Source organism: Mustela lutreola, chromosome 2, assembly GCF_030435805.1.
Source record: "Mustela lutreola isolate mMusLut2 chromosome 2, mMusLut2.pri, whole genome shotgun sequence".
In the NCBI taxonomy this organism is placed as follows: Eukaryota; Metazoa; Chordata; class Mammalia; order Carnivora; family Mustelidae; genus Mustela; species Mustela lutreola.
The window spans coordinates 123,606,241-123,618,361 of record NC_081291.1 but is presented as its reverse complement, the minus strand read 5'-3'; the positions used below and the strand labels follow the sequence as shown (position 1 = coordinate 123,618,361).

General features: G+C 38.2%; 1 long non-coding RNA gene across 1 annotated transcript in view; it reads left to right on the top strand.

Annotated features, from left to right (window-relative positions):
- Positions 1-9,203, top strand: part of LOC131824852 (uncharacterized) — a 150,073-nt gene extending 140,870 nt beyond the window's left edge. Inside the window, exon 4 of the long non-coding RNA XR_009351008.1 lies at positions 9,095-9,203. This is a non-coding gene — a long non-coding RNA (uncharacterized LOC131824852). The remainder of the gene's footprint in view (positions 1-9,094) is intronic.
- The last annotated feature ends 2,918 nt before the right edge of the window (positions 9,204-12,121 follow it).

Genomic DNA, 12,121 nt, shown 5'->3' with positions numbered 1-12,121 from the left:
GGAAAAGGCATCAGCCTTCATTCCATCAAGCCCACAGAAGTAAAAGAAAACAGAGAGGGTGTTTCTTCTTTAGGATCATACATATGGAAATCTCTGACTTACACAGGAAACATTTTGTAAGGAGCCTTTATTTGAGGGACCTGTGTTGTTTGTACTCTGTGATCCTCTAGGTATGGTACTAAAAGACATCAAATTGGCTTAAGTAGTGGAAGTAGAAGGAAGAAGAATGATTAACCCCAGTGACTTTGAGAATTTGTGTGTCTGTGTCTTAAGGAAAAAAAATTCAAGAACAGTAAAATTTCTGTGTAAATATTCTTTACACCGTAAGCTCTTTGTTACCACTGCTGTGTGGAACACAGTTCGTGTATTTCGAAGTAGAGTACAATTTTTATGATTTTCTTTTCTAAGACAGAGGTCATGCTGTTGAACCCAATTTAGAAACATGGAGACGGAAGCTCAGAGATGGTAGATCATGTCCCTAAGATCACACAAATAGTTGATGGCAAATCCAGAAGATCGTTCTCATCCAGCTCCTAAGCTTGTGCTCTCCACCTGCTAAGGATAGTATACCCTGTGTATTTATGAGTATAGAAATAATTCTTTTGTGGGGAAAAAAGAAACCTGATACCTGAACTTGACATTGTCTTAGAGAATATGTTGCCTGTGGTTTTATGTATGAAAGTCCATTGTTAAGCTACAGATAAGGAATAAGCGGAAAACTGCTGGAGGTTTGGGTTTCATTTGCTCTGAGGCTTGGTAACACTCATAAAGTATAATTAATTCTTAGAAAAATTTCTCCTTTAAGTATTGAGATATAAAAATGTTACAAATGTCTTAAAATCCTGAAATAAATTAGCCATGGGTTTATGGCACAATAATATTTTTAAATGCTCTAAAAGTTTATGGAGGGCTTCGCACTTCGGTGATATTTCTTTAAATATAAAAAATTCCACAGGAAGTCTTGAGATAAGGACTCTTACCTTAAGCTTTTCACTCACCCTTTCTGCTGTGGTTTTGAGAGACATTTGGAATCCACTCACTTTGTGATGACAGAGGGACCTCGTGAACATACGTAACGTAAAATGGATGGCAGAACTGACCTAGAGTGTTGGAGTTTTAGGAGGTAGGGTCTGGCAAAATATATTGGAGAGCAAAACTGGATTGCTTTAGGAAGTAATCCTTTGCATGGTCTGCCGGCTGAAAGAGAGTCTGAGGCCAATCTTGCTTAGGAAATACTTGTTAACATTTTTGGAACTGGCAGAGGACCTTTTTGCTAGACTGGCATTTTCTCCATCTGTGGTTTTCTGTTTATTTCGAAGTAATTCCAGATAACAAAGGTAAACAAACAAATGAACAAACAGCAACAGGCCAGGACCCATAGAGTATCCTGGTGTTATGCAAACGTAGATGGTATCATGTTAAAAGAATGTAGATCACTCCTGAAAAATAAAATGAAGGCTAAACATTCTCAGGACATATTTAATCTCACATGCACCTCTATTTCCATCCTTCTCCCAAACCCATTTGCAGCCCTTTGTTGTGTGACTTGGAAAATCACCAGTCAGGCCTGTGGAAGTGTCATGTACTGAGCTGTTCTGGCTGGCCAGAGACATCTGTTTTCTTTTCTTGGAGGCTTTTTCCCACCACTGGTGATTGAGGCAGAAGAGACTTCACTTCTCCCATTTTGCAGAGATGTTAATAACATGCCAATATTATATAGCAAGCATCCTCAGGATTTGACCCTCAGATTGATTCCAGAGTCCAGCCTCTTTTTCATTTTCTACCCTAATGCTATGTTTCATGAACATTTTTAGTGACTATTCTACACTTGCCTCCTTTCAGAAGCATGAGTATAAGACTTGGTAAGAGTTTGGATGAGAGAGAGTAACCTTGAGAACGCAAGGTAAGATTGAGCCATTTATAGGTTCAACTAGAGACTTCATAAATAGCCACAATTGACAGATTTCACTGTGGACAGATGGCAGTTTGGCTAGCGACAGCTCCATTCCTCGAAGGTAATTCTGTGCTACCAAGTGTTGGTCTCTCTTAACACTCACTGGAGTGCAGTGGTGAGGATTCCTCTGGCTTAATGTTATCTTAACATTTCATACTGTCAGAATGGAAACGAAAGGATAAGGAATATACTTTGTGCATTCTTCCCTCTCTTTAAAAATACTGCCATGACAGGCCCTGGAATGTAGGTTAAAGAGACATATCTCTGGAATTTCTATCTTCTCTCAGGGATTACTGGTACTTGTGGCCATTAGAAACCCAACTTATTTTGAGATCAGATATACAGCTGGTAGATGAAGTATACTTTAGGCTTGAATTAAACTCATTCTCCCTTCCAAACTCTCCCAAATATAATTGCCCAGGCATCTTTTCACTGTATACTCTAGTTTATTTAGAGGAAATATAGTCCTTATGTGTCACATAAATATAACTCATCAAAATACTGTTGCAAGGTGCATTCAATGTCCCCTATAAGATTCTTGAGATGCTTTTCATAAGACTTAGTTCTTATAATCAGGAAATTGTATCATTTCTAGAGAGAAAGTTTCCAAAGGGCTTAGGTTAATACAAAATTCATTCAGAATAGGTTATGGAAGTCTGAGTTTGGAAGAGTGATTTTGAATAATTCACTATTCCCTAAAATTGCCTGTGAAGATTGCTGAATGAGGGGTCACTGGACTCCTCCAAGAGCTTGCTTTAGTATCTCTTGTCCAACCATGAATGAAGAAATTGATAGATAAATTATTCTCTTTACCAAAACATGTAATGACAGGTTTTAAACATTATGAGCTTTGAATACATAGTGGAATGTTAAAAATTTGACTACATAAAAACTAAAAACAAACGATTAGCGGGTAAATAATATTGGCAGCAAATATGCCAAGAGCTATTTATTTAACAAATGAAAAAATGTATTTGAAAATAAAAATGTAAATATCCCACTAGAGAAATGGATACAAGACAGAAGGAAACACACATGTACAAACACACACACAAATGAAGAATTAGCATATGTAAAATATTTGGTTTTACTAATAGTCAAATGCATACAATTTAAAACAATGAGATATTTTTAAACTAGCAAACTGGCAATACAAAGTTAAAATATTAAATACTACTAAGAGTTATTTTGATCATCTGCTGGTTGAAGTATAAGCTAGTACAGTTTTCCTAGAAATGCATTTAACAATTGAATCAACATTCTTAAAAGAGTTCATGTTCTTTCATGCAATAGTTTTACTCCTAGGAATCCATCCAAAGTTGTGGACAAAGATTTATTGCAAAGGTATTTATTGCATTGCTATTTTTAATAGTGAAAATAAAAAAAGCCAACCTTTCTAATAATAGAGTTAAACAAATTATGGTTAAATAAATTAGGGTACATTGCAAAGACTATTATTCATCTGCTAATGTCACATTATGGAGTTTAATGTCATGGGAAAATGCTAGTATAGATGAAAAAAGAACAGAACATGAAGGTCTGCTGTAAGGCCCTAATTTTGCAAAAACAAAACCAAATGTGCAAATGCATGAAAAGACATTCAAGAGAAACCAGTTGTTAACCACTTGATGATGAGTGTATGTGTATGTGATTTTAATTTTCTTCTGTATAACTTCATGCGTTTTAAAAATAATGAGCCTGTGTTAATTTTATAATTGTAAAACATAATAGATATTGCTTTTAGTGATAGAATTCTTTGAATTTCTAATGAAGTGGTAGAAATAACATATTCATCAAAAATTGAAATGGTAACTTTTGGGATTTGTAATGACCATTAAATAACTGACTCTTTTTTCCCACTCTATATTCTCATGGCTGTAGCATAGTCATCTGTGAAAAAGTCTATGAATGGAATTTACTATCCTGTCTTCACATAAAAATGATAATCCAGAAGAAAAAGCATTCATTCTACTTCATCAGTTAAAAAAACACAACTCATTATTAGTATCAGAAGGGTTTTCTAAGTTTTGAATATAAACTCATTGGGATTTCTTTAGATACCTTACTCTATCTTGAAGGGGAAAATAATTTTTTTAATAAGTCAGTTATCTTAAAGAAAGCATCTTTTCAGAAGGCATTCTCGCCACAAGTTTAGATTTGATTGGCTTGGTTTAGCTACCATATTAGGTAGAAGAGAGTTTCGCTGCACAGCGTAAGACAAGGTGGTTAAGGAATAGCAAACATTGCAAACATTATCTAGTCTGGAAAGGCAAGCTGATGTGTGGAGTGATAAAGACCTGGGATTGCCTTTTAGCTTTGCTACCTCAAAGAGGTGTGAGCTTGTGCAATCATGTTATAACTCTTGCTTATCTTGAAGGGTTCTTGTGAGGAATGCATGTAATATATATGAGTTATTGTTATCAAATAATTCATGGATTATGGTACTAGAAACTAGGCTCTTATCTTATGTTAGTATTGATGAGTTGTCCTTGAAGGTTTTGGTAGAAGTTATTCAGTCGTCACTGGAATTTCTAATCCAGGCCTTCACAAATGTCTCTAATTGTTTTGTTTTGTTTTTAGTAAACTTTGCACCCAATGTGGGGCTTGAACTCATGACCCTGACATCAAGAGTCACATCCTCTACTAGCTGAGCCAGCTAGTTGCCCCTGTCCCTAGAAGTTTTAATTTAAGCCTAAGAAATATGGATGCTGTACTTTGCTTACTGGTAGTCATGTTCTTTAACCTCCCTGGAAGATATTCTTTAAAATATGTGTGTGTGTGTGTGTGTGTGTGTGTGTATAGTAAACCATATATATATATATATATATATATATATAGTAAACCATAAAAGTAATGAAACCATAAGCTGCAGTTCTGTTTATTTTTAGAATCACATCACATCTGTGTGTACCTTAATTTAAAAATAAATCAACCATCTGAAATGTAATATTTGTGAAGAAAGCTGTATATGCCCTTTTTATAATATGTTTATAGTTTTTAAAAGTTAGAAAGGAAAACTACCCTGGATCAAGATATGTAGTAGAGAAACCATGTTCTCAGATTGAGGAGCTCTTAGTGGATGGACTGGAAGAGGGCGATCCTCATGAGAAAGTAGAGTCTTCACTTGGAGAAAGCAGTCAGCAATTAGGTGTCATGACAGTAAGATTTTAAGCTTCAGGTAGTAGACTTTAGTCTACATGAAGTGACAAAGACATTTTTTAGAGAAAAATTTAAATACTTTTCTCCTTAGTGGCAGGCTGGGAAGAAATGAAGGTCAGGAACTCTCATGGACACTGGGGTAGGCCAGGTGTAGAGGGAAAATGATGATGTTTTTGTTGGCACTTTGATCTTCCTATCAGCTAAATTTAGGGTCTTTAATGAGAACTTAAATTTTAATTTTTCTTCTTAGCAAGGCATTATCATTTTATAAGAAACTATATACTGTGTTTTCTTAATAAAGACTAATGTTTAGGTAGAAAAACCTCAAGTGGGCAAGTGTTTATTTTATTCAATTAAGAATATGTGAATTGTGCTTCTCCTCAACAAAGAGCATTGTGCTAGTTCAGAAATTAATTATAAAATTAGTGACGTTTTTGAATAATTCAGTCTAGAAGACATTAGGTAGAGATAAGCAAGACTGGCTACTGTATAGTAGTAAGGTGGGAGAATTGAAGTGGGGACAGGCTGGTGTGGGAAATCAGAGCCCAAGTAGGATGAGAAGCATATCCAAGTGACTGGAGTGGGGGGAATATGTCAGCATTGGGAGATTGTATATATATATATATATATATATATATATGGGCGTTGGCCCAATAAGTAAATAAATTGAAGATAATGGTTTCATACTATTTAAGATGAGAGTTGTAAATTTGGAAAAAAGAGAAAAATGGAACGAATTAAGTGATATTATACTGCAATTGAAGATATTGGTGTAAACTCATTGTTTTACACACATATGTTTCCTTGCTTCCTAGCTCTAGCCACTGAGAGAGCTGTAGAGCAGTGACACTCTAGTCCTAACAAGCACTCTTACACACCAGATCTTGATTTCTAAATACTACCTCTATTAAAAGGAGCCATGATTCCTTAGAGAAATGACTAATTCTAGGACTGAGTCAGGAAAGTATAGAAAAAGCCAGGTGGATCTTATTGTCCTAGGACATAAGGAATGATGAGAACATGACAAAGAACACAGAAGCCTCTTTGAAGGGACTCACTCACCCTACACACTCACACTCACCTTGGATAATTTGACCTTCAAAATAGATAATATTAATAAATGATTATAACTTACCAAATAAGATCTGTGAGTCCATACTAGTATAAATAAATGAGTGACTAAGAGGAGTGAGTGATTACTAATAAATCCGGACGGAATATTTACATGAGAAAATCACCACTTGCTACCATTTCAGTAGTAACTAAGCCAAGAAACATTCATGAATATAAAAACTAACTCGGTGAATGTTGAATGAGGGGAAGATATTAATATAGCCTCAAAGAGGTGCCTCTCACAAAATATTTATGTAGTTAAGAAGAAAAAAAGAGCATCTGGAAGAAATCTGGCAGGTATCCTCTTAATCCAATTTTCAAAGTTGACCTAACCTCAGAAGGGTCAAAAAGAAACTGTGACCACTTGATAGAAAGACATAAAAGAACACTATCAGACATATCACTTCTGAGATATTATTACCAAAGATATGTAATCTGAGTCTAATCATGAGAGAATAGCAGGCAGACTCAAATTAAGACAGATTCTACAAATAACTGATTTGCAATTTTCAAAAATGTCAAGGACATGGAGGTTGAGGAAAGATTGAGGAGCTATTCCAGACTGAAAGGAACTAAAGACACAGAGAACTAAATGTTTAAATCTCTGGTGGATCCTTTTGCTATAAAGAGCATTAGTGGGACAATTGGTTAAAAAAAATCAAATGGGGTCTGAGATGAGATGATAATGATGTACCAATGTTAATTTCCTTATTTTGATGGTTTTATTGTAGTTATGTAGAGGAATGTTGTTGGGGGAAATTTACACTAAATTATTAAGGGGTTAGAGGTGCTTGGTTGGTGCAGTTGGTTTAACTTCAGACTCCTGGTTTTGGTTCAGGTCGTGATCTCAGGGTCCTGGAACTGAACTTGCCTTGAGCTCCACACTCAGCATGGAGTCTGCTTGAGATTCTTTCTCTCTCTACCCCTCCTGCTCATGTTCCCTCCCTCTATCTCTCTCTCTCAAACAAATAAATAAATCTTAAAAATAAATAAATAAATAAAAAAGAGGATGCCTGTGTGGCTCAGTTGGTTAAGTGACTGCCTTTGGCTCAGGTCATAATCCCAGAGTCGCAGGATCAAGTCCTACATGAGGCTCCCTGCTCAGCAGGGAGTCTGCTTCTCCCTCTGACCCTCCACCTACATTCTCTCTCTCTCTCATTCTCTCTCTCTTTCTCTCTCTCTCAAATGAACAAATAAAATCTTTAAAAAATAAATAAAATTTCCAGTAATTAAAAAAAAGGAAGAAAAGAGTGTTAAGGGGTTATAGGGTAACATGTTAGTAATGGACTTTGAAATGGTTCAGGAAAAAGAAATTGTACTGTATTTGCAACCTTTTTGTAATTTAAAATAATTTTTAAATTAAAAAAAATTATCTTTAGTATGAGAAGAATGAATAAGGAGTAGCTCCTGCCTTTAGGGAGGCTACTGTGTGATTGAAAGACCAAGGCAATAAAGCTGAAGTCAGTAAAGAGGGAGGCAATGTGGTGACATGGTTACCTGCATAGACTCTGTACCAGAATGGCCCATGCTTCAGTACTAACTTTGGCATTGACAGCTAGAAGATCTCAGGAGGGTAACATGAAGTTTGGGGACCTGTTAGCATTTTCACCACCATAAGAAGGACAGGATAACACTATCACTTCACAGGGTGATGCAAGGTTTAAAGAACACATGGCAAGTGCATCATAAATGGTAGCTCTTATTATTGGTGATTAAGCTTATGGTTGTTTGTAGCCTGAGAACTGCATCTACATTCTGGCTGGGCCACTTTCTATATGACCTTGAGCAAGTCACTCATTTTTTTTTTGCTAAGACTCTGGTTCCTCATTAAATATAGAAATAATGATCATATTATTAATAATAATAATATGAGGGTGGGTATGAGTATTGAATGAGAATGCAAAATGCTTAGCCTAGTGTAAACACTTTATATGTGTTATTGCCACATAAATGCAAGAATGAAATATTAATAAATTCTATGAGAAATAAAAGCATATGACAGTTCTAATGAGAAGGAAAAACCATCTGGGTGGAAAGAGGGGGAAAGCACTAGGCTGTAGAATTCTCTGAAACAAGTGAGAGGCCTTAACTGTAGTTAAGAGATGCTGAGGCTAGAAGCAGGGCAGTGGTAGTAGGAAAGGAGAGAGAAGAGGATGTGGTGGTCAAGGGTGAGACAGGAGTCAACAGTGATCTCTCAGCATTAATAAACAAGGTGGAACCCAGAAGGAGGAGCTAAGGGGGCAAAGACACTGGATTAAAGTGCTGGGGAGGTGGCAGGCAAACAATGAAACTGGCTCTAGAGAGGAAGTTCCTCTTTAGAGAGGAGCTTGGACACGCTGTGGTGAAAATGGAAGTCTATGAGTGAGCTTTCCAAGGAGGAGGGCTCTGCAGAGAGAAGGGAGGAGGAGTCCAGGGTAGAACTGGGGAAGGCATCGTCAGTCAGGGAGAACGGAGGGGAGGTGGGAGGGTGGGCAGGAGAGATGGGAGCTGCATGAGTCACGAAGGTCCTCAGAGAGAGGCGAGGGAGTAGCTTGGTTCCGAGAAAGAAGACAGAATGTTGTGAAGAATAAAGACTGAGGAAAAGATACTGCCCTGGTTGGTGGGCCGTGCCTTGCTGAGTTATGAGAAGGGAGGGTAGAAGCCAAGCTTCCTCACGGGATTAAGTGACAAGGAGGACATATCTTGGGGATTCTTGAGGATACTTTAACAGCCAAAGCAGATGTACTAGGAAGCAAATGAGGCTTGAGTTTCAGGCTCCTCATTTGCCCAGACCTTTCCCAGGACCTAAGATGGGCCCTTGCAATGCCTTCCCAGGGTTAGTGATCTGTAGAACTTACAAACCTAAGATATTTGACTTCTTTTTTTCAGGCTGCTTTAACCAAATTCCACAGACTGGATGGGTTAAACAAGAAAGATTTCTCACAGTTCTGAAGGCTGGGAAGTACGACATCAGGGCGGCAACATGGTACCGGTCTGGTGAGAGCCTTTTTCCTGGTTGCAGACAGCGTTTCCTCTATGTCTTCTCGAGGTTGGGGGAGAGACACAAGGAAGCTCCTTCATAGGAACATTAATTCCATTAGGAGGGCCCTACCCTCGTGGCCTAACCTAGCCCTAATTATTCTGCAAGGGATCCATTTCCAAATACCATCACATTGGGCTTTCAACACAGGAAAATTTTGGAGGAACACAAACATTCACTCTATAGTAATATTTAACTGCAGGCGGTGAAGACTACTGTCTCTTCCCATTCAGGCTCTCCTTTACTCATGGTTTCCCTACTTTTGAGTGGCATTCGAACATCAAGCAAACGGAACTACTTAGGATTAAGGGGAATTGTGTGGCTCTCACGTCTTAACATAAAGTTAAGTGACTGCTCCTGGTTCCAGAGATTCTCTCCCTACCTGCTGGGCCAGCTCACCCAGCACGTACACACAGTCAGTGGTGCCTAGTGTGAAACCTGGCATAAGGAAAAATGTGGATAGTGGAAGAGAAAAGGTGTGAAGCATACAGAGCCAGGAGCTAGCATGTGGAGCATCCTTCCAGTGAGGGGATCTATAATATTGCAAGAAGAGGAGCCAGTTCTTGTCAGAGCCCAGTCAAAATGCAAATTATCTCCGATCAGATAAGATAGCCAAAAATTTATAACATACTACTGTGATGAGACATCAATGACACACTGGTGAATGGGCGTTGTCAGTTCAAAGAAGATTTAAGATCAGTCATAGTGCAAAATAACTTGAGATGTTCAGAAAACTTTCAGTTCACATATAACAGAAACTTGATAAGAAATTTTTACGAGTTTGAGAAAAAAATCTTACAGACTTGCATATTACCGAAAATGAACTAGAAAGCTAAACATTTTCTGAACTGTAAATGATAAACACATGTTTTGATTAATTATACAGGAGGATAGGTTGAATCCTTGGCAAATAAAGAAGCACTTTCAAAGAATCCAGGTTAAAAAATATATAGAGAGGGAAATGTTAGAGAGGCTGGCAGTTAATTTAAAAATGACATTATTTTCTAGGTATCTATAATATTTGTCCATTTTAAAAAAAAGATTTTATTTATTTATTTGACAGACAGAGATCACAAGTAGGAAGAGAGGCAGGCAGAGAGAGAGGAAGGGAAGCAGGCTCCCTGCTGAGCAGAGAGACTGATGCGGGACTTGATCCCAAGACCCTGAGATCATGACCTGAGCTGAAGGCAGAAGCTTTAATCCACTGAGCCACCCAGGTGCCCCTATAAGTCCATTTAAAAATATATATATAATTCCTAACAATTTTTCCTTGTTTTAGTTATTCACTTTTGTACCTAATTTTTTATTTTATAGTTTTGAATTCTTTATCTTAATGACCCCATCTGCCCCCAAATTGTACATTCTTCAGGCCTCACAAAATGTGAATCTACTCTCCTGTAAGAGCAGTGTTTGTTTTTTTCCAGAGGTTTGCACAGAAAACCTCATGCTTCACAGAAAAAGCTAGGATGTCAGTTTGGGGCTAAGATAGGATATTAAATATTTCACTGTTAGTAATTTTTAGGCTAGCATTTTGTGTGCAGAAGGGAAGGTGCTAGCTGTCCGGGCAAGATAGAAGGACTCATGTAACAGAGATGTTTGTTGCAGGAGGACCACAGAGTGGAAAGCAATGGGTTCAGTTAGAGTAGAGAGACCAGCTTTTTAAAGCAGGTGCATAAGAGAGCAGTGGAAGAGAACAGAGAGAGAGAGTGGACTGTGAGTGTGGAAGGAAAGGAGGGTGTTCAGGTGTAGCCTCAGTCTCCTAGTTCATGTAGGAGGCTAGGTTATCATCTCGTGCCAGGGGTGGGTCATTGGGGGGTTTCTAAAGACTTGGCACATTGCTAATAACTGGCCAAATGAAACTGAAAGAGCAGTGATAGGCCTGCACTCCTGTTCCCAAACTCTGCCTGTTGTCCTAGTACACTGTTCCCAAAGACCCCTGATGGACTTGTCAGTAACTGTCCAAGGTGCAGATCGAGTTTGGGGACAGTCCTAGGCTGTTCCCTAGTCTAGTGTCAGAATGATCAGAGGTTATGTCTCAGGTAATAATGCAAAGTTGGTGGGGAGACTGTCGGGAGGGAACTTGAGTTGTTGCCTAGAGGAAAGACACAAGGATTTATTTATACGGAGCTTTATTCCACACAGGATTTAAGGCAGCTTACAAGAATACATGCAATAAAATAGCAAGATCTGGTCTATAAATAAAAAATCAAGGCTGGAGAACGCATAAAATATAGAAGAGAAGTCTTCAGATGTGGCTTGTCAGTGGTCTTCACTGATGGCTTGTCATGTGGATGCACATTTAGGGTTATTTGGTATGTGAGCTCAAGAACATGGGGGAGGGGTGACCATGAGGCGGATCTCAGCACAACATAAGGCAAAATTTTCTAACAAGTGCAGCTGCTCCTCAGTGGAATAGAGGTGATGAGGCCCTCCCCATCACAGGAGGAATTTAAGTAGAGCTAGGTAGCTTCCTTTCTGGCCTACTATGAGAGCCAGGTGATGTCATGGCTAAGGACTGGCCCCCGATATGCCCCCAGGGTCAGCATTTAATGGTTGTATGACAGGAGCTGTTCTAAACAATGCCCTGAAAGTAATGAACTATTCTAAAATATTCCATGCAATAATAAAAGCTTGTCAATAGTCATACTGAGTATTGCTGTGACCTACAGTGTTGTTGCCTTTGAAATGTCATTATAAATTGTAAATCCATAATTTCTGAAGCAGAAATGAAAAAGCTCCAAATGAGAGGAGGAGTGGAGTGACAGGTGCATGGGGCACAGCTCATCATTGCCCTGCTCTCTGAGTCATCGTTGGCAATTTGAAGAGCTGGTGGTGTCCATCCACTCAACATTCAATAACAAAAGGCTATTGTTGCC